The sequence below is a fragment of the Vicugna pacos genome, chromosome 11, assembly GCF_048564905.1.
Source record: "Vicugna pacos chromosome 11, VicPac4, whole genome shotgun sequence".
NCBI classification, from domain to species: Eukaryota; Metazoa; Chordata; class Mammalia; order Artiodactyla; family Camelidae; genus Vicugna; species Vicugna pacos.
The window spans coordinates 6,841,935-6,862,190 of NC_132997.1; the positions used below are offsets into that span (position 1 = coordinate 6,841,935).

Consider the following 20,256-nt stretch of genomic DNA (forward strand, 5'->3'; position numbering starts at 1 on the left):
TGAGGAAGGAGGAGCAGCTGCTAACAGGGTGGGAGTGGGTCTGCAGGTGGCCCCCTGCACCTCTTCTGGGGTCTAGGCTGAGTTGCTGGTGGTTGAGTGCAGTGATGCAGGCTAGCATCTCCCTGCTGCAAAAGCACCAGTCCACATGGATGGCATGTAGGGCGGGCTGTCCTGGGGCCCCTCCACTGACAGGATGATAGGACAGCTGTGGGGAAGCAGCTTAATGGCCCAGACAGTATGGTCCTTTTTTAGAGCAGCTGACCCATGAAGGGAGAAACTTCAGTCCTTGATCTTTGGTATTTCTCATGGGGCCAGCAGCGGAGATGGTGCAGAGGAGCGCACGTGTGGGCACTGACCCGCCCTCAGGGTCTACTTAGGGTGGGCTGCACTGGCCAAGGTGCTTCTCCTTCCTGCCTGGAGGGGAAGGCACGGGCACCAGCCCTTTAGGGAGGCAGGGCTGTGAGGTCAGTCTCCTCCCTGCTCAAGGGTCAAGTGTGGTTCAAGTCACAGCTTCAGCAGACCTAATTTAAACAGTTCTTGTTTACTTAAAAAAAAAAAAAACCCAAAACACAGACCCACATCCTAAATGACAATAAATAACCTGTTTTCTCAACAATATTCCTTAGGAAAATCAAGAGCTGGCAGTCCCATCAACCTGAAGGTCTCATGTGTCATGGGCAAGAGGGGTTTTCCTGGTGAAAGATGAAGAGTGGGCCCCTGCATGTGGTGGGCAAGTTTGAGGGGTGTGACACTCGGGGTATCGGGATTTCACAGTGATGCCATTCTCAGAAGAACAGGTCCAGAGTAAAAGGTGAGATAAAGACAAACCGGAGCCTGCTCTCATTGGCTGAGGCTGATACCAGAGCTCTGCCTGTGAGATGCAGGGACGTGGGTTGACAAGCCCCAGGGTCTGGGTTGGGAAGTAGCCAGGCCGATGTGGCGGGGCTGGAGTGGCTGTTTTCCAAAGGGCAGTTTCTACACCCAACAAATTAGCCAAGATTGATGCTTCAACAGGTTAACTCAGCAATTCAGTGGGTTGAGGAAAATCTGGAAACACAGATCTCCACTGAGATGCTAGTGCAGTGGCTACAACAGTCTGCAGAAGGCCAGGGGACGCCAAGAAAGAAAAAGATGCTGCAAAGTCAGGATTCACCACCATGCATCGCAAATCAAATTCCTGGTGCCAGACCAGTCTCAGGCACAGGAGGAAAAGAAACAGTAACAAACCCCCACATTTTGTTCCTGGGAGAACGCAGGAAGATGCTCAGAAATACCGCGGCAGTGTGGTGTGCTTTGGAGTGAAAGCAGAGTCCCCCAAGAAGCAAGAGTGGGAAGGAAGAGCAGCAACAGCCAGGGAGGCTGGTGGCCTACACCGCAGAGCCTGGAGCCACCTCTGGGCCCACGTGCATGCCGCAGGACTGGGGTGCCGGGGTGCCAGGCTCAGGAGGGCCAGGCTAGAACTGCTGCATGAGAAGTCGGTAATGAGGCAACACCTGGCTCTCGGGAAGGTACAGAGCAAGTTCCAAGGCCATGAGCATGGTGAACTCAAACCCGATGAGGTTCGATCTGTTGAATTGAAACCTCCCTTCTAACTTGTCGATGAGCTGCTTCACAACATTCCTGTGCAGGTTGCTGCGGATTTCGGTCACCAGCAGCATGCAGGTGCCTGTGCACAGCTGGCAGGTCTGCCTGTTACACTTGCCCTGCAGGACCAGCTTCGAGAAGTGCACATAGGCCATGGACACCATCAGGGGCTCCAGGCTGCACTCTCATTTTAAACTTCTGATTTTACTAACTGTCAGCTTGAGGTGTGGGAACTTCTGGAAATGCTCGTTCATGTCCTTCTTAAGGTTGGAGGGCTTCAAATACTCTATCACCATGGTCCTGTAGGATGCAAAAATGAGGATGTGTTTGTGCTTGCCGCAGGGCCACTGAGGGTCGTCCAGGAGGTCAGGGTGGTACCCAAGGGCATCCCACATGTTGGCCCATAATTCCAGGCCGGCTGCTGTCACCCTGGTGGGGGCCATTTTGCATCTCAACCTTGGAAGACTGGGGGGGGACACTGGGCCAGGGCAGAGGCCATGGGCCATGGCTGTCCAGCTTAAGTGTGACCAGGGCTTTGGTGGGGTACAGGAACTTGGTGTAGGACACAACCTTTCCATCTGCCCCTAGCTCCACACCTTCCAACTGAAAGACCATCTCGGAAGACATGAAAATGTTGCTGGATGGATGCCTATGCTTCTGGCTGTTTGTTCCCCTGCAGGTCACTGATCCACCAGCCTTCTCCGTAGGGCAGGACCAAGAAGGCCACATGCAGGGAACATTTGGAACAAATCAGTATGATCCTACTGCTCTTGGTATCATACAGCCTCACGTTCTTGATGAAGTGAGTTTTCTTCAGGCCTTTGTGTCTCAGGGACCCAGATATGTGCATTGTCCACTGAACCGAGGTACATCCCACTGTGTCTTTCAGAAACTCAAGGGAGCAGTGCTGGGAGGCGATGCACCTTCTCTGGCACTGCCCATCGAGGCCTGGGCCCTGGCCAAGGCCCAGGCTAATGAGGGCAGGCACAGGGCTGAGCAGGCCCTGGGGGGGGGCCTAGGCCCTGCTCATGATATTGGGCAAGGACAGGCCAAAGGGCGGTCCAGGTGGTGTTGCATGGGGCTCGTGGGCCTCTGTCAGTGGCAGTGGTGGGGTGGGGGCTTCTTGCCTCCTGGGCCCAGGTTGAGGGACACCCATTTAGGGAGATGTTGTTCAGGAAAAGGACCATGGCCTGGTGGTGCCAAGAGTCCCTGTGCCTCAGCAGCGCCTGTGGAGGGGCTGTCAGGCAGTAGGGTGCTGGTGGGGCTGTGGGATGGGCCTGGGGATCCACTCTATACCACAATTTCTTCATCCATTCATCATCGTTGGACACTTGGTTTTTCTCTGTATCTTGGCTATTGTAAATAACGCTGCAGTCAGCATGGGGTGCATATATCTTTTCCAGTTAGTGTTTTCCTTTTCCTCAAATACCAGAAGTGGGATTGCTGGGTCACATGGTAGTTCTAGTTTTAATTTTTTGAGGAAATGCCATATTGTTTTCCATAGTGACTGCCCCAAATTACATTCCTACCAACAATGCACAAGGGTCCCTTTTTCTTAACATCCTCTCTAACATTTGTTATTTATTTCTTCCTTTTCTTTTTCCTGATTATAGCCATTCTAACAGACATGAGGTGATATCTCATTGTGCCTTTGATGAGCACTTCCCTGATGATTAGTGATGTTGTGCATCTTTTTCATGTACTTATTGGCCAACTGTATATCTTCTTTGGAAAAATGTTTATTCAGATCCTCTGCCCATTTTTCAATCAGAGTACTTGTTTGTTTGCTGTTCAGTTGTATAAGTTCTTTACATATTCTGGATATTAACTGCTTATGAGATACACGATTTGCAGAGTCTAAATGATTTGTTTACATCTTTGCTGCTGTTAAGAAGCCCCTGGTGCCATGTAAAGTCCACACTCCTGGTCCTGCTGCTGAGTCCTCCAGGAAGCACCAGGTGATTGTGCTTTCAACAAGGGTCCCAGGGATTCTCGTGCTCAAGGAAGTCAGGAAACACTGGTATAAAGTGAGTGGTAGCTGAGAAGGAGCCTTCCCTGATCGCCACCAAACCATCAGCAGGTGAAGCCAAATGAAGCTATTACCAACAACAGCCAGGGAAAAACAGATCTTTGATTTTTCAGTGTTTCCCACAAGTACAGGATCGTTAACTACCATGGAACTAGGGTTTGTCAGCAGTCTCTCCTTGAAGGAGATTTCAAAGACCCCAGCATCTTATATCATTAAAGTAACTGGGAGAAAGGTAAGCCAATGGGGGAAGTGGCTCTCCCTGAGAACCACATTATTGCAATGATCCAGTCAGGCTCCTTCTGTCTCTTATAGAAGAAACACAAAGAGCTGTGCTTTGTGTTTCATCTTGAAGGGTATTTGCTGGTCTCTGTTGTGAAAAAAGGTGTCTTTAATGCCAGGTAAAGCATGTTATGAGTTTTTAATATTTATGTAAAAGTAGTGGTGTGATTGGAAGTCATTAAAAAGGTTCTTTTTCTTAGGACTAGGTAAAGTCAGGGATGTCTTTTGAGATTCACTAATCATTACAGTTCCTCAGATGTGAGCTTTCTGTTATGCCCTTTGTCAGTTTTTTCATGTATTTTTAATTCTTTGTATGGAATTGCTTTTCTCTTTGATTTGTTTTTGATCGTATTTGTCTTCCTGATGCTGAAAATTTATTCTTCTGTCACTCACTGTAACTTCATTTCTGGTGTCTGTTTCCCTTTATGGCAGCCGTGCTTTCATTTTTTCAGTGAAGATCAACTTTTTTTGTTTGTTTAGCAAATTTGAAATTATACAAAGCATACATTCAACAAGGAATTGAAAATAAAATTTCAAACATTGGAAATGGGCGAGGAATTTAATATAGAAAACCTAAAATAGTTGGAAAGCAAACACTGTGTGTGATGGACACAAATAAATGTTGGGTTTGGAAAAGGAAAGTATTATTTTTCTAATTGAAAATAGATGAACCTTGTCAAGCAATTAAAAAAGTTTATTATAAGACAAGAAATAGTGTGGAAAAAAAGTATTATGAAAAATGTAATGAACAACTTCATACCTATATAATGGCCATATTAGGCTATATGAATAATTTTCTGGAAAACAAAGTTAACAAAATTAAATCTAGAAAATATAAAAACTCCAAACAGCCCACTTTCTTAAAAGAATTGTACAGTTGGTCACACATCCACCTCCTCCAGGAGGCCTGAGGAGCTGTTTCCTTTGAGCTGCTAGAAAGCTTGGCACCTATTTTACAAAGGTAGCTGTATCCCCTCCAGCATCCATCAACATCTTCAGGGCAGAACCGGGGCTTGTTTAACTTTAAACCATACATGTAAACATTCCTAACCACACACAGCCTATTTATTTCACTCGTAGTAGTTTGTGTCTCTTATCCTTTACCCATGTCTTGCCCCTCCCCACCCTCTTCTCCTCACCAGTAACAACTAGTTTCTTGTCTGTATCAGTGAGTCTGTTTCTGTTTTGTTATATGTACTCCTCTCTTATTTTTTAGACTCCATATATAACTGACAACATACAGTATTTGTCTCTCTCTGACTTGTTTCACTAAGCATAATATCCTCAAGGTTCATCCATATTGTATCAAATGGCAAAATTCCATTCTATTTTTATGCCTGAGTAGTGCTCCATTATATGTATGTACATTATATATACATATATAATGTGTATATATATATATATATAAAGTGTATATACATTTAACGCTTTCATCTGTTGGGTGATACTTAGGCTGCTTCCACATCTTGGTTTTTACAAGTAGTGCTGCTTTGAACACTGGGGCTCCTCACACAGAGGAGAAGCACACCTCTCTCTAGGGTTTCCCCCCAGGACCCATCCCTGCTGCCCTCCCACCCACCCCAGCACCCTGGACTACTGGAATTCTATGAACACCCCTGTCCACTTGCTATTTGTTCTACCCAGAAAGCTCTTCTCACAGACAAATAATTTCATCAAACCAGTTGGACCAGAGTCTAGAAAACCCTCTGACGGTGTTTCCTTTAAAGAGAAGGAGAGATGGGGTAGCAGTTGGAGGAAGAGGGGAGGGGTCCAGATCCAAGAGAGATGTAAACATATAAATGATTATTCTCCCCACCCTGGACGGTAAGCTCCAAGCTAGCAGGCTCTTTATAGGTTTCATTCACTGCAGTATTCCCAGTGCCTGGAATAGTCCCAGGCATACTGAAGAAAAAAATAAAGGTGACTTGTACCAGCCACATATTAAAACAAAAGAAGTGAGGATTTGCACCCAGGTGACTCTGAGCACTGAGCCCTGAAAGACCAACCAAGGAAACTGGAAAAGAAGCCTGTCTTGTGATGAACAGGTCAGGATCTGAAAGCCCCACACACGGCTCTGGCTTTCTCCTCCTTTCAATTCCTCTTGCAAAACGAGCAGGGAGGAGAGTCTCTGGAGGTCTGCAAGGCCTCTTAACCCAGGCTGAGAGCGAGTGACAGAGCCCTCTGGGCTCACCTGTAAGCGAGTGGCAGGAGGAGACACAGGGCTAGGCACTGGGAGGTTGCTCAGGATCCCAGGCTCCTGCAAATTCTGCAGGCAAACCCTGGGGCCCAGAAGGCTGCAACGATGACTCCCTGGATGATGGAAAGAGCCCTGGGGTAGGCACTGAGGGCCAGGGCAGACCATCCTCCAGCATTTGAGGTAAACCTGAAGGAGGAGTCATCCAGGTAAAGAGCTCAGTGGGCTCCCAGCCTGAGGCTTTTGCAGGGTGGGTAGGGGATGGTCCTTGGAAGAACAGACATAGGCCAGTGTGGCTGGACTGAGGGGAGCAAGGCGAATTGGGCTGCTAGCAGGAGGAGGGCCTTCAGGTCTGGCTGAGGATCTGGACAGTTCCTGAAAGTGCCTCTGAGAAGTTTCCTATGTGTTAGCAGAGTGACAGGAACAGATTTGTCTTCTAAACATTCCTCCCTTGGATCAGAGGGAGTGAGAAAGGGAAACAAAGCATGAATCCAGGACAGTGTCAGTGGTGGCCTGGACAGGAGGGGGAGGGGGATACAGAGAGGTGATGAATGCATTTGGAGTGGGGACCCAGGGACAGGGGAGGAGCTGACTGCATGTGGGGTGAGACAGAAAGGGAGCAGAAAGCACCCCAGGTTCTGGTTTGAGCAGGTGGGAAGATGGAGCTACTGCAAGGATCGGGGAGGGGTGGGAAGAGAGTTCCAGAAGGCAGCTTGGGGCCAACTGAACCTGAGACACTTACAAGACTAGATCAAATCTGATACACGTTCCTCATGAAATTACTGGGAGAAACTGATTCTCAAGGAAATTCCACTGAGGCTGAGGGTCTTCTCACTCCAGTGGATAAAAACCCCATTGTTCCTGGGGAAGGTACTGTTTATACTGGGGTCGGAACTTGGGAGAGACATGTGAGGATGGGAACATAGAGGGAACACCAAATGAGACTGTCAAATATCTCTGGAGACAGCAACCCTTCAACTGACCATCTGTCCCTGCACCACTGTGTGTCCAGCCAAAGAAGATTACTCTGCCAGGCTGTGTGCCCATGAAGGGGACACAACACTGTGGCTCTGAGTGTGGACAGTGGGACCTGACTGTGTGAGTCTGTGATCCCAGCTCCAGCCCCTGCTACCTGTATGGCCTGGAGTCATGGTGCTCTGACCTGCTGGCGAAGGCTTGAACCACATTCATTACATTTGCTTTGGAAATCAGAAACCGTCAGACCTCAGGAAGCTCTTGCCCAACCCTCCCATGTGAGGGCAGTTTTCTGCTGGCCACACAGAGAGTCAGCCCTGGCTTACACGTGTGCCAAAGCACACACACACACAAACACATAGACACACATGCACATTGACATTAAATAAGAACTATATGGTGGGATCAGGAGAGGAACAGATGTTAAGGGTGGTAATAAGACAAAAAAAAAGGGGGGGGGATGGGAGGCATCACCAACAAGTGTCACGACTCTCACACTTTTCAGGTCTTATCCCACATGTGTCTGAGGACATCCCTAGAAATACAAGCTAGAATCACCTCTACTGTGCAGATGGGGAGACTATCCTCGAGAAACACCAGGATAAATCCAAGATGGAGAACAGGTAAGAATGAGTTGCTGGGTCTGGAAGCCAGGGCGTCTCCTCACAGCTGCACACAGACCATCCCTGGCAGCCGTGGAGAGGGCGGGGCTGCTGTAACTGTCAAACATGTGGGTTTGCGTGGAGAAGCAGGTGAGCAGACAGCAGCCCAGTGGGCTGTGAGTGGAGGTATTGTCTGATGAGGGGGTTCCAGGAAGTGGACCCCACGAAATGATGTCACTTCCTTGACAACAGACACCAACAGAAATAGAAACTGGTTACCAGGCACCCACATTCTAGTGATGGCCCCAGAGCCAGCTCACTTGGTTGGAGACAGTTTACACAGAATCATGTTCTTTTTCTGTTTCCCGAACTCCCGTTGCTTCTCCAGAAAACCCTGGAGTGAGAGGTTTCTGAGAGGCTGTAGGCATTGGTTGAACCCTTAACTCCAACGTCTGTCATCTATTATGAGAGGTCACCTAAGGTAACACAGGGTGCCCTGGAGCAGGCCAGTCCTGGCCCAGTCTTCTCTGGGAGCCCTCCCTGGGCAGGCCCACTTCCCCTCATCTCCATCTTGGAGTAGGGGGACTTGCGGGGAGGTGTCTCCTCTGGGTAGGAATAGGTTGTTGAACACGTGGTAAACTGGTGGTCTTGTCATGGCCACACCTGAGGACAGGGCTGGCAGGGGGGAAAGAGGACTTCTGAGGGGTCTCTTATCTGTACCACTGGGAATCCAAAGCCCTCAGGTTGTCAGCTTTTTGTCCCTCATGGAGGTCTCTGCAGAGAGTGTTGTGTGTGTGTCAGGACAGGAGATGCATTATGGGTCTGAGAACCAGTCAAGACAATCAGACAGGGCTCTGAGGTTTCTGCATGGCTGCTAGGCACTGTGTTTGCAGGACTCCACCCAGGACATGGGACAGGACCTGGTCCAGGGAGCCCCCTGCTCCATCTCCCTGCAGGAGGGGCAGGTGCCCCACAACACCAACAGAGTCCAGGATGGGCTCTGGGTGAGTGCGAGTGATTAGACTCCATCCTAGGAAGCCCCGGGTCCCAGAGCTGCCCTGCTCCTCCCCTGGGCTCCCTCTTAGAGACCTGCTGCCAAAGGAATCTGATGCCCCATCTCTCCCACCTGCCCACACAGCCCAGGCCCTTCCTTGGCCAGATGCAAAGTCAATGCCCACATATGAGTCAGAATCTCAGAAAAAGATTTTGACAGAATTTCAGTTCATTTTCAGTCAAGGATGTTTCTGCATTTTTCTAAATTGTCCTGTTTTTCCTCCATCCCCAAGTGGCCACATAGGCCTGACAATCCTGATTCCTCCCACCCCAGGATCAGCCTCTGTGTTCTCATCTCTACAATGGGATGCTGTGATAGCAGTCACAGGGATGAGGTAGTTCATGCAGGGAGGTGCTGGCACTGCGATGCTGACACAATGATCTGAGACATTAATGCATTTAATCATCACCCACTGCCCCTTGTAATGGTGATGCCGAGAACTTTGAATCTGCTCAGGGCTCCCCTATTTCACCTCAGGCACAAGACCTTGAGGCTTGAGGATTCGGTCTGAGCTCCATTCCCAACCCCCTGGTAGTCCCCTGTGCTGCCTCTGACTTATATCTGTCCTCTTTCTACCCCAGGGGGTAGATGGACCATTAGGGAGCAGGGATGAGACCTACAGGGTGTGGACCCTCCAGCGACACAGGCTAGAAAAGCTGGTGGCAAACCTGGTGCCTGCTGTCCTGGGCGGCCTCCCCTCCTACTTGCACACATTCCTGGGCAAGTACAGAAGTTTCACCACCGCCCCGCAGGTGCTGGACCTTCTGTTCCAAAGGTGAGCACTCTATCCTCATGGGATATTGGTAACTCAGCCACCTACTAGCAGTCACATGTGAGATTGTCACTCTACTTCCCTGAGCCTCAGTTTGCCCCTCTGCACATTGGGGTCAAGAGAGGATCAGGCCCTAGGAAAGTAGGGACAGAGTGGGTCCTTCATGGAAAGTGCTTTCTGGGGAACTGGCCCCTGGTAAGCTCAACTGGAGGGGCTGTTTTGGGGCTAATTGGTCATTGTCCTCCTGCCCATGAGGAAGCCTCTGCCTCCTGTGTCACTGGGACTTTGGCCTTGGGTTGAACTGTCTTCCCATTTCAAAGGGAACTTCTGATGCCATTAGCTGTCCCTGTCCTAGGAGAGTGGGAGCAGAGATCCGTGGGAGGGAGAAGTGGGGTCCCAGGCCCACTCAGATCTGTGTGATGGGGTTGGCTGGGCTCATTCATTCCTCAGACTAACAGGGAAGTCCACTAAGTACCTTCCCTTTTCTAGGAAAAACCATCATTTAATGCATCAGGCAGACAACAGCCCTGCCCTCCAGGGCTTCTATTCTCCCGAGAGTCACAATGTCACACAAGAAATCACATTCAGGTTGTGCTCTCAGGACAGTCAATGTGACACCTTCCTGGTCTCCTCTGTGAGCCTTCCATGCAGGCCTGTTTCAATTCAGTGACCTTGGTCTATGCTATTGAACACTGCCCATTACTGGGGAGGCAGGTGTGTCCCAAGATCTGGTATCTGCCCCAGGAGCAGCTCCTCACTGCACCTCAGAGGCATTGACTGTCCCCAGCATAACCTCTTCTGATTTCTCCATCTCTTCTCCCTTGGTGGGCCCCAGAGCCCAGGACTTTTTCTCAGCATGGCCTGTGCCTCCCTCCCCCCTCAGGGTCATGGAGTTTGAGGCAAAGGAGGAGATGCGGATTCAGCAGGTGCAGTGGATAAAAGGGTGCAGGGCCTGACTCCTCCAACCCCACTGAAGTGGAACCTCAGGCACCTCCAGCCCCTAAAGTGGGCCCTCAGCCAAGTACCCATGTGCCCATTGGAGCTGAATGCAAAGGTAACAGGGGCTTAGGGATGGCCACCATCCCCACATCAGTCCTTTTCCCTCATGGGGCTCAATGGTCTTTCCTTCAACCTCAGCAGCCACCAAGAGGGGTTTCAGCTGCCCTTTGTCACGCTGGGGCATTGACTTGGTCAGTTTTGTAACTTCACTTCCACCTCCCTGTCTAAAGACCCCACATAAATTCTGCCTGGGAAGTGGGCGGGATGGGGAGACACTTGGAAAATTGGAGTTCCCCACTACCTGACTTCACTTCGTCAAGGTTCCCACTTAACTCCCTAACACGTGACTCTCTCAGAAGCTCCCCCTTGCCTCTCCCTCCTCATTCCTCATCACTGTGGGTGAAGATTCGGGTAGTCTTGACTCCAGCCACACCCACATCCATGTCATAAAAACACTGTCTGTACCAACATGTGTGCTGCATGCTCAGGAGCTGGGTGCAAGAGCCCCTTACATTATTTCCTCCTCCCACTCTGCCCCAGGGTGTGTGCCCAGGAAGGGTGGCCCCAGGGCCTGGCCCAGCCCACCTGCCCACAACTACATAGATTCCAGTGTCCCTCGGAGACCATGGCACCTAAGGAGATTCCCCCTGAGGCTGTGAGAGTATGTGGACACCATGGAGGAGATGGTGGGGCCTGTCCCCTCAGCCACTGGGGAGCTCAATGCAGAATTCCAAGAGGACAGAAATGAACTGAACCAAGAATAGAATGGGACCTACACGGATTGGATCTCCTGAGCTACAATGACAAACTGTGCTCCCACGAAGACTTCGTTACCAAGGTGGGCTGGGCCTGGAGCCTGGGGGCTGCAAGATTCCAGGGACTGGCACTCTCAGCACCAGGACTGGGGTTCTGCCCAGGCCTCTGGGACTTAAGCTCTGAACCTTGTCCCTGAGGGGGGTGTGTATGTGTGTGTGTGTGTAGCTGACTGCCTCAGTGGTTTAAAGTGTGCCACCTTGTGGAGGACAATGGGATGGGGCTCTGTTTTTCACTTTCCCTCCAGGTATTTATGGCTCACAAATTTACTCCAGGCCAAGGATACTCACAGCCTCTTCCTCCCATCTTAGGGGAAGGCAGTCATTCACTCTCAATTCCTGGCGGACTTGCTTTCCCCAGAACCACAGCTGGATCTCTTGGTCCTAGCTGAGGAGTTGGAAGGGAAGAAGGACTCACCCATGAAGAGGCAAGCCAGAGGAGGGAGGGACACTCAGGGAGACAAGGGAGGGATGGACCCCAGGTAGAAGAAGGAAGGCAAGGGACACCCAGGTAACCAAGGGAGGCAAAGACCTAGGACAGATGGTGGAGGGATGGGACCCCAGAACAGGAAGCCCACATGGCTCTGTTCATCCCTCCCATGCCTGGTAGGCCTGGCACCGTGGAGGGCCTGCTAGGGACTGCATGCAATGCAGGACCATAGGAAGGAGAAGACGGGGGCCCAGAGGGAAAGGAAGGACACACAGCTGGGAGTTAAGGCCCAGGAGGACAGCAGAAGAACTCTACCGTCTGTACTTTGACTGGAGTCCTGGAGACATCTACCTCTTGCTCTACAATGCCATCATCCCACTGCCCAGACCTCCTCCTCCCCTCACCTGTACATGCGAGGCCAGTCACTGTCCACCTTCCTCCTACCAGCTGGTGCAGAAATGACTCCTGGCCCTTGAAGCAGGAGTTGGGTGTGTGGGCACCCACCAGTCACAGTGCACCCCATTTGGACTCAAGTACTCATGAGTCTGACATTGGCCAAGATGCCCAGATGCATGACCAAGGCCCCCAGCTAGGGGTCAGTGATGAAGACAGCCCACCAGACGTTGATTTCAAGGAACGTCTAAGGTGCTACCAAACAGAGAGTGGCCTGTTCAGGACCAAACGCTTTATTATCTCTCCAGGACTCACAGTTTCCCTCCATTCAAGACTGGACAGCCCCTCTCTCCTCCCCAGGGTCAAAAGCACATTGCATGGAGCCTGGGACCCAGGGATGCCTCAGTTCTCAGAGAGAGGTCTCCTATTAAAGAGGCCCCAGGGCCAGGGGATGGGTTCAGTGAGGACAAGGAGAAGCTCCCCAGCCTGGCCTTCCTCTTGGCCTCTCAGTACAGCCTGTGGCCCTGGGAGATGTCCCAGAGCTCTGTCCCAGGGCCCTTGAAATTTGCCCTGGAGGTTCAGCGGCTCCCCAGGCCCCCTCCTCTCAGACAACTGGCCTCAGCCCAGCTCCTCCACCAGCTACCAAGTCTAGGACGTGGGCTCCAGTGGAGGCCCAGTGTCTGCTGAGAAGCTGTCCCTGCCCAAGACTGATCTCAGGATCTCTGGGAGGCCAGTCTTGACTCTGGGGCTGATTCACCAATCACAGGCAAAAAAAAAAGAGAAGGTGTGACCTGTTTGGCACAGAGAGTAGGAGAAGGAGAAACAGGCACTGCAGCCAGCAGGGAACAGCATGCCAGCCCTCCATTACCAGCCCCTTAGGGGGACCCCAGGGGACCTTAGGGGCTCCTCCTCATTCGGTGCTGACCCCAGCTGATGTGGGGACCTGGGAGGAAGGGCAGGGAAGGACGGGGGACCATCAGGGCCAGGGTGGGTGGGGTGGTGGGGAGTTAGAGGGTAGGGGAGGTGGGTCTGGGTGGCTGTGGGTAGGAGCAGCACCTTGGGGGGTTGTATGTAAAATGTGAATAATGATAGTTTTGTTTGGGAATGATCTCAGACCACTGTAGTCTTATTCCTGTCTGCACTGCTCTACAGAGAGGGGTCCTGAGAAAGAGGATGAGGAGTTCCCAGGAGCTATGGATCCACAGGTGGCTGACTAGATCTTCCTCCACATTGACACGGGGTCCTCAGACTGCTCCTGGCAGCCTGCAGCTCTCACTTTCCTCAGGGACCCCTGCATTGTCCTTTTCCCTCCAGCATGATTGGCCATGGGCTTGTGGGGCATTTCCTCATCATCTGCATCCCTGAGCAAACTAGGGATGGAGAGCTGTTTTTGTGCCTTTCAGCTCTGGACACTAACCAGTTCTCTAGAATGGAGCCTGGAGACAGCCCTTGTCTTTGGGGAGCTTCATTCTGCTTCCCTGAGGTGGACAGATGACAGTCCAGGGTTTCCTTTCTGGGTGTCCTTGGCCTAAGAGACCTTCCCTTATCTCTGCACCATTGTAGGAGGAGCCTCTTCTAGTCTCCTGGGATTATTGCAATGTGGGGAGTGGTGGAGGCAGCTCCCTCTTAATCCCAAGGACACAAGGGGAATTGGCTGAGAGGAACCTCATAAGGTGCCTGTTAAAGGTGTGTAAAAGGGGAATGACAGCATCACTGTGGGATTTGTGGGATTTCTGGGTGGGAGCATCTTGTCCACTGAGGGAGGACAACCCATCTTGCTGTGGCCTTAGGGGCTAATGAGTTTGCAAAGGCACCCCACAGTTACTATTCCTTCCTTTCCCACCCACGGCTGCATGTGTGTCGACACAGATTTGTATTTGCATCTGAAACAGTTCCTTCTATAAGGGAACCCTGTTGGTGGGAATGTAGTTTGGTGCAGCCACTATGGAAAACAGTACGGAGATTCCTCAGACAACTAAACATAGACTTACCCTATGATCTAGCAATCCCACTCTTGCACATATACCCAGAGAAAACTCTAATTGGAAAAGATACATACACCCCAATGTTCATAGCAGCACTATTTATAATAGTGAAGACATGGAAACAACCAAAATGTCCAACAAAAGATGACTGGATAAATTATGGTATATTTATACAACGGAATACTACTCAATCATAAACAAGAATAAAATAATGCCATCTGCAACAACATGGATAGAATTGGAGACGGTCATTCTAAGTGAAGTTAGCCAGAAAGCAAAAGAAAAATACCATATGATATCGCTTAAATATGGAATCTAAAGGAGAAGACACATATGGACTTATTTATAAAACAGAAACACACTCACAGACAGAGAAAACAAACTTATGATTATCAGAGGGGAAGGGAGTGGGAAGGGGTAAATATGGAGTTTGAGATTTGCAGACACTAACTACAATATATAAAATAGATAAACGACAGGTTTATACTGTATAGCACAGGGAACTATATTCAACATCTTGCAGTAACGTTCAATGAAACAGAATATGAAAACAAGTATATGTATGTTCATGTATGACTAAAGCACTACACTGTACACCAGAAATTGAGGACTAAAGCACTACACTGTACACCAGAAGTTGAGAACATCTATCCTGTTGGCTTTCCAATGTATGGGAGCCCCAAGAAGTGAAAGAGAAAAGAGAAGTAAAAAGGAAGAAAGAGCATCTCAGGGTCAGGCAGGTAGGCGGGCAGAGCAGGCTGGATGCGTGGTGCGGTAGCTCGAGATGTTTTTGGGGGAATCATTTGTTTTTAGTAGGTACATTATTGCGAGCAAGGTGAGTAATAAACTATACATAGTTCCTGGAAAGCTCAACTGGGATGCTTTTCATAAAAAAATATTTTTATTAATAGTAGAGAACATACAAATTAAATTCAACAGAATGGCATATAAATTATAGCTAACCACCAGGAATACATTATTAGGGATGTTGCTAATATCAAAATGAATTTTGTTTGCATTTTACTTGCACTCAAAACTATTCAGAAACTCTGGATTTTCCATTGCTCATGTAAGATGGTCTCCTCACATCCTTGAGCTCCAAAAACCATACAAGAGACTTCTTCATTAAAAGTCAAATTGACAGTTAAACCAGCACAACTAGGAATCTGGTCTGGAGCCTCTGTAGATGATTTATAGCACTGCTGGTCCTGCCTTTCAAACAGGTGGTACCAATATAGCTAGTCCCAGGGAGGGATGGGGGAGTGCTAGAGCTGAAAGTCATAAGGACAAGTTCATGGAGCAGATGAACCAAAGAGGAAGGCAGGATCTGCCTAGGTCCCAGCCCTTCTACGGGATGGGCTGAAGGGAAACATCACTGGCATCTTAACAGGATGTTCCTTCGGTGCAGGGACTGAATGTGCTGTGCAAACTGCATGCAGGTCATTTGGCATGTCCGCCTCCACCACATACACACTGAAGGGCAATAACACCTCCAATCAATGTAACAACAAAAAGCAAAACAAAACCCACAAACATATCAAAATGTCCCTGAAGCCTGGATAAAAATCACATTCACTGAGTACCCCTAAATAAGTAGAAAGAGACAAGAACAGTGGGTAGAGGTAGAAAGTCAAAGACAAACAGGGAAACACAAAATTTCACGGGGAACCAGCAGAAAAAGGGCATCCTTCAGTGACTTTCCCCTGCCAAATCAAGTCCCAACTCCTTAGAAAACAAAGTCCTTCAGAACTCAGCGCCACCTATCCCAGCTGCCTCCACTCCAGCTTTCTCCTCAAGGACACTCACCCCCACCCTCCCTTCCCAGACAACTCCTGGTTTTCCTGACCTGAGGTGTCACGTTCAGACTTCTGGGCCTCGGTGTGTCCATTCTCCTCTACCTGGAGTGCACTTCTCAAGGCAAACTCCCAGTCATACATTAACACCCGGCATGAAGGTTTGTGAAGCCAGACACAGACAACCTCACGCAGGTGCACAGCAATCAGACCTATGCCACATAAGCAATGCTGTGGGCAGTACTGTCTTTCCATTACCTTCTAGGACCTTGTTTCGTTTAGGCCTGGCCTAATTGAATTCCTCTTATGGCTCCTAACCCACTGAGTTCATGTGAATCTTCACAACTGTGTACTGTGAAGCACTCTGTTCCTGAAGAGAATGAAAATATTCAGGTTTTTTGAAAGAATTTTAGTCTTTGCACCTAGCTAGCATACTTTGTAAAACATCCCCTCTATGTATTTCTAAAATAATGACCATTCAAATTTGAATATGTTTCTGAGCAAAATTTGCTTTTAAGAGTAAAATATGCTAAAATTCTAAATTATTAATAACACTAATTAAAGAAAACAGGGAGTAATGAAAAGAGCTCTGGCAACTGAAACGGGATGTCAGTCTACAATCTCAAGTCTGACTCTAGTTGTGTAACCTTAGGAACTGGCTTCACCTCAAAATACTTTCTCATCTGACTGATAGCACTGCCCTTCCCTCTCTGCAGGTGGCTGTTCAGGTAACAGGAGACAAGGTACCTCGCACAGTACCTGACACGAGGTGTTCATAGTCTGCTTCCTTCCTTCAACACGAAAGGCACGTTCACATGAAGGTTTTAGATGTAAGGGAGCCCACACCACCATAAGTCTCTGTCAGCACAAAATACCACAGGAGTTGATTCTAATTAAAAAAAAAAACAACAACCCAAACACAAAGAAACAAAAAGACACTGTCACCCCCCACCCCGAAACGATTTTAAGGGATCTGGAGCCAGACAAGGGAGCCTGCATGTGGTTCTGCAAGAACTCCATCAGGGCCGCATACACACTGACCACCAGAGCATTAACAGGAAAAGTCCACAGTCATTGTGCTAAAACCTCTGGATGCCTTTATGCTAGAGTTCATGCCGGGTAAAAGGGGAAAAAAGTCAAATTAGGCCTAACTCCTAAGACTCCTTAAATAAATCAAAAGAGCGATGCTGACTTACCCTTCCTGAAAGGCGAACAGTACCATGCCTAAGTCATTTAAAACTTCAAGACTGAAACATTCCACACCCAAATTGGTGCCACTACATGCCTTTTAGAAAGCCTGCACATGAGGGCACCACGGGCACCACGGAAGGAGCTGAACCACAGCCGTTCTCGAAAAATGCAGGCAAGTGGAGAACAAGAGGATGATTTAAGGCTTGTGCACACCCGCCGCTGAGAACCGCTTTCCAGACCAAGGCCGCCTCCTCAAGTATCTGAAGTAATTCGCGGCTTCACTATGCGGACGTCAAGGGAAGGCCGCGAGGCGAGCACCCTGGGGCTGGGGGCCGTTCCCGTCCCGACGTCCCGGGGTCCCCAGGTCCCGACCTCCGCTCCCCGAGCCCCTCCCCCACTCCGCGCGCCCAGCGAGGGCCACCCGGCAAGCGCCGCGAGTAACGCCGCAGCCCGAGCGGCCCGGCCCCGCACGAGACCCCCGGCGCGCGGACCGCGGGGCAGCCCGGCTGCGGTCCGGCCTGGCTCGGGGTCGGGGTCGCGGGTTGGCGGCCGACGCCGCGGCCGCGTCCGCCCAGGCCGGGCGGGAGGCCGGGCAGGAGGGCGCGGACACTCACCGCATCACGCCGGAGGAGCCCTCGCCGATGAGGTTGCTGGAGCGCGGCCCCGCGGCGAAACCCGCCCGCGGACAAGCTCCGGTCCCGCGCCAGCCGCCGCCGCCGCAGCCTCCACCGCCTCCGCGCTGGCTCAAGGCTTCGCGGACACCGCTCTGCCCACACTGAGCCTCCCGGAGGGACCGCGCCGCCGCCGCCGCTGCAGCCGCCGCCTCGAAGCAGATGCGGAGCTTCGGAGCCGCCAGCCGCTGAGACCAACTGCCAACCGTCGCCTGCCTGCCTGACGAAAGCGCGGGCCGCTAGGCGGAGGGCGGGGCCCAGCTGAGGACGGCTCCGGGACAGGGCCGGGCAGCGAGCGCGCGGATTGGCCCCTGTGGTCTGGGGGCGGGGCTGAGCACTCAAGACAGAGACACATGTGTGAACTGGTGTCCACACAATTAGTAGTTTTTTTTCTATTAGGAATAATTCTCCTATAAACACTAGTATACAAGTTTTGTGGAGATCTATGTTTTCATTTCTTACAGCTGCATATCTGAGATTGTCATGGCTGGGTTGTAAGGACACTCTGTGTTTAGCCTTTTTAGAAACTGCCAGACTGTTTCCAAAGTGGCTGCACAATTTTACGTATTTCCACTAGTAGACTATGAGGGTCCAGTTTATGTCTACATTATAGCCAACACGTGTTATCCTTTGTCTTTTTGATGACAGTCATCCTCATGGTTCCGAAGTGGAATCTCATTGTGGTTTTGAACTGCGCTTCCCTGATACTGAGCTTCTTTCATATGCTTGTTGGCCATTTGTATATCTTCTATGGAGCAATATGTATTAGCAATTATGTATTCTAAATAAAAGTCTCTTTTCAGAGATATGATTTGCAAAAAAAATTCTCTCATTCTATGGGTTGTCCATTACTTTCTCGAGAATGTCCTTTGAAGCAGAAAAATCATTTAAATTTGGTAAAGTTTATTTTTTGTTTCTGTTGTTGCTTGTGTTTTGGTGTCATCTCTAAAGCTATGTTGACTAATCCTATGTCAAGAAGATTTATACCTGTGTTTTCATCCTTTTTTGAAACCATCTTAACCATTTGTAAGTTACAGTTTAGTGGTGTTAAGTATATTCACATTGCTGTACAACAGATCTCTAGAAATTTTTCATCTTTCAATTCTGAAGCTCTTTACGCATAAAATGCTAATTCTCCCTCCTCCTCCCCTAGACCTTGACAACTGCTTTTCTACTTTCTGTTTCTATGATTTTGACTACTGTAGGTGTTTCATATGAGTGGAATCATACATTAATTGTCCCTTAATAAGTGGCTTCTTTCACTTAGCATAGTATCCGACAGTTTCATCCCTGTTGTAATATACGACATGATTTCCTTCCTTTTTAAGGCTACATAATCGTCCATTGTATGTATAGCCCACATGACCCATTCACCTATTGATGGACATTTGGCTTTTCACCTCCTGGCTATTTTTGAAAACTGCTCCAATGAATATAGGTGTGCAAATATCTCTCTGACCTCCCGCTTTGAATTCTTTTGTATATATATATACAGAAGCAGGATTACTGGATTACATGGTAGTTATATTTTTAAAATTTTGAGGAAACTTCATATTGTTTTGCATAAGAGCTATACCATTGTGCACTCTCACCAACAGTGAGAAATATAACCACTATCAAGAACTTGGTGTATATACAACTTATAAAAATGTTTATGCTTTTTGCACAGTATAAATAATCAAAATTAAACATACTGAAAATATGTTTGCTTATATATGGACTCATATGCATATCATACTTGCCTTTGGCTTCTATTTCAACATTCTGACTTCAAAGTAATTAAAATCGGTATAGTACATGTTCTTTAAATTTTTAATATTATTTATAAGTTTGCATTATATGGATGTGTTAAAAATAATTTATCAATTCTCTTGTTGGTGAACTTTTATAAATCATAATGTTACTGGGTTATCAGATCCAGATGAAAAGTCTTCCTTTTCAGAACTTTGAAAATACATTTCATTAACTATAGTTTTTGTTATTGTTTTTAAAATTATGCCATCACTTTTATAATTCTTTCATGGTGGGTGATCAATGTTTCCTTGCTAATTGTTTTTAAGATTATATTTCATCTTTTCTGTCCTATACTTAATTGAGGTGTGACTAGTTTTAGGTTAAAAAATTTACCCTCTGCATGATCTAGTTTGCTTCATTAACTACAAAGACACATTCTTCATCAACTCTAGAACATAATATTATCTTTTTCAAATGTTTTTTTCCTTCTCATTCTCTCCTGTGTCTACTTCTAGAACCATGGATAAACGTGTATTAGACCATCTCATATATTCTGTATGTCTTCATCAGCTTGGACTGCCATAACAAAATACCAAACACTGGGTGGCTTGAAAAACAGATGTTTATTTCTTAGTTCTGAAGGTTGGAAGTCCAAGATCAAGGTGACAGATTCAGTTCCTGGTGAGAGCTCTCTTCCTTGCTTTCAGACAGTTGACTTCTTTCTGTGTCCTCCTGTGGTGGAGAGAAAAGAGAATCTCT

At 48.7% G+C, this 20,256-nt stretch overlaps 1 pseudogene; it reads right to left on the bottom strand.

Moving 5' to 3' along the window:
• Window positions 1–958: 958 nt before the first annotated feature.
• On the bottom strand, window positions 959–17,823 carry LOC102529218 (CDK5 and ABL1 enzyme substrate 2-like; annotated as a pseudogene).
• Window positions 17,824–20,256: the final 2,433 nt, after the last annotated feature.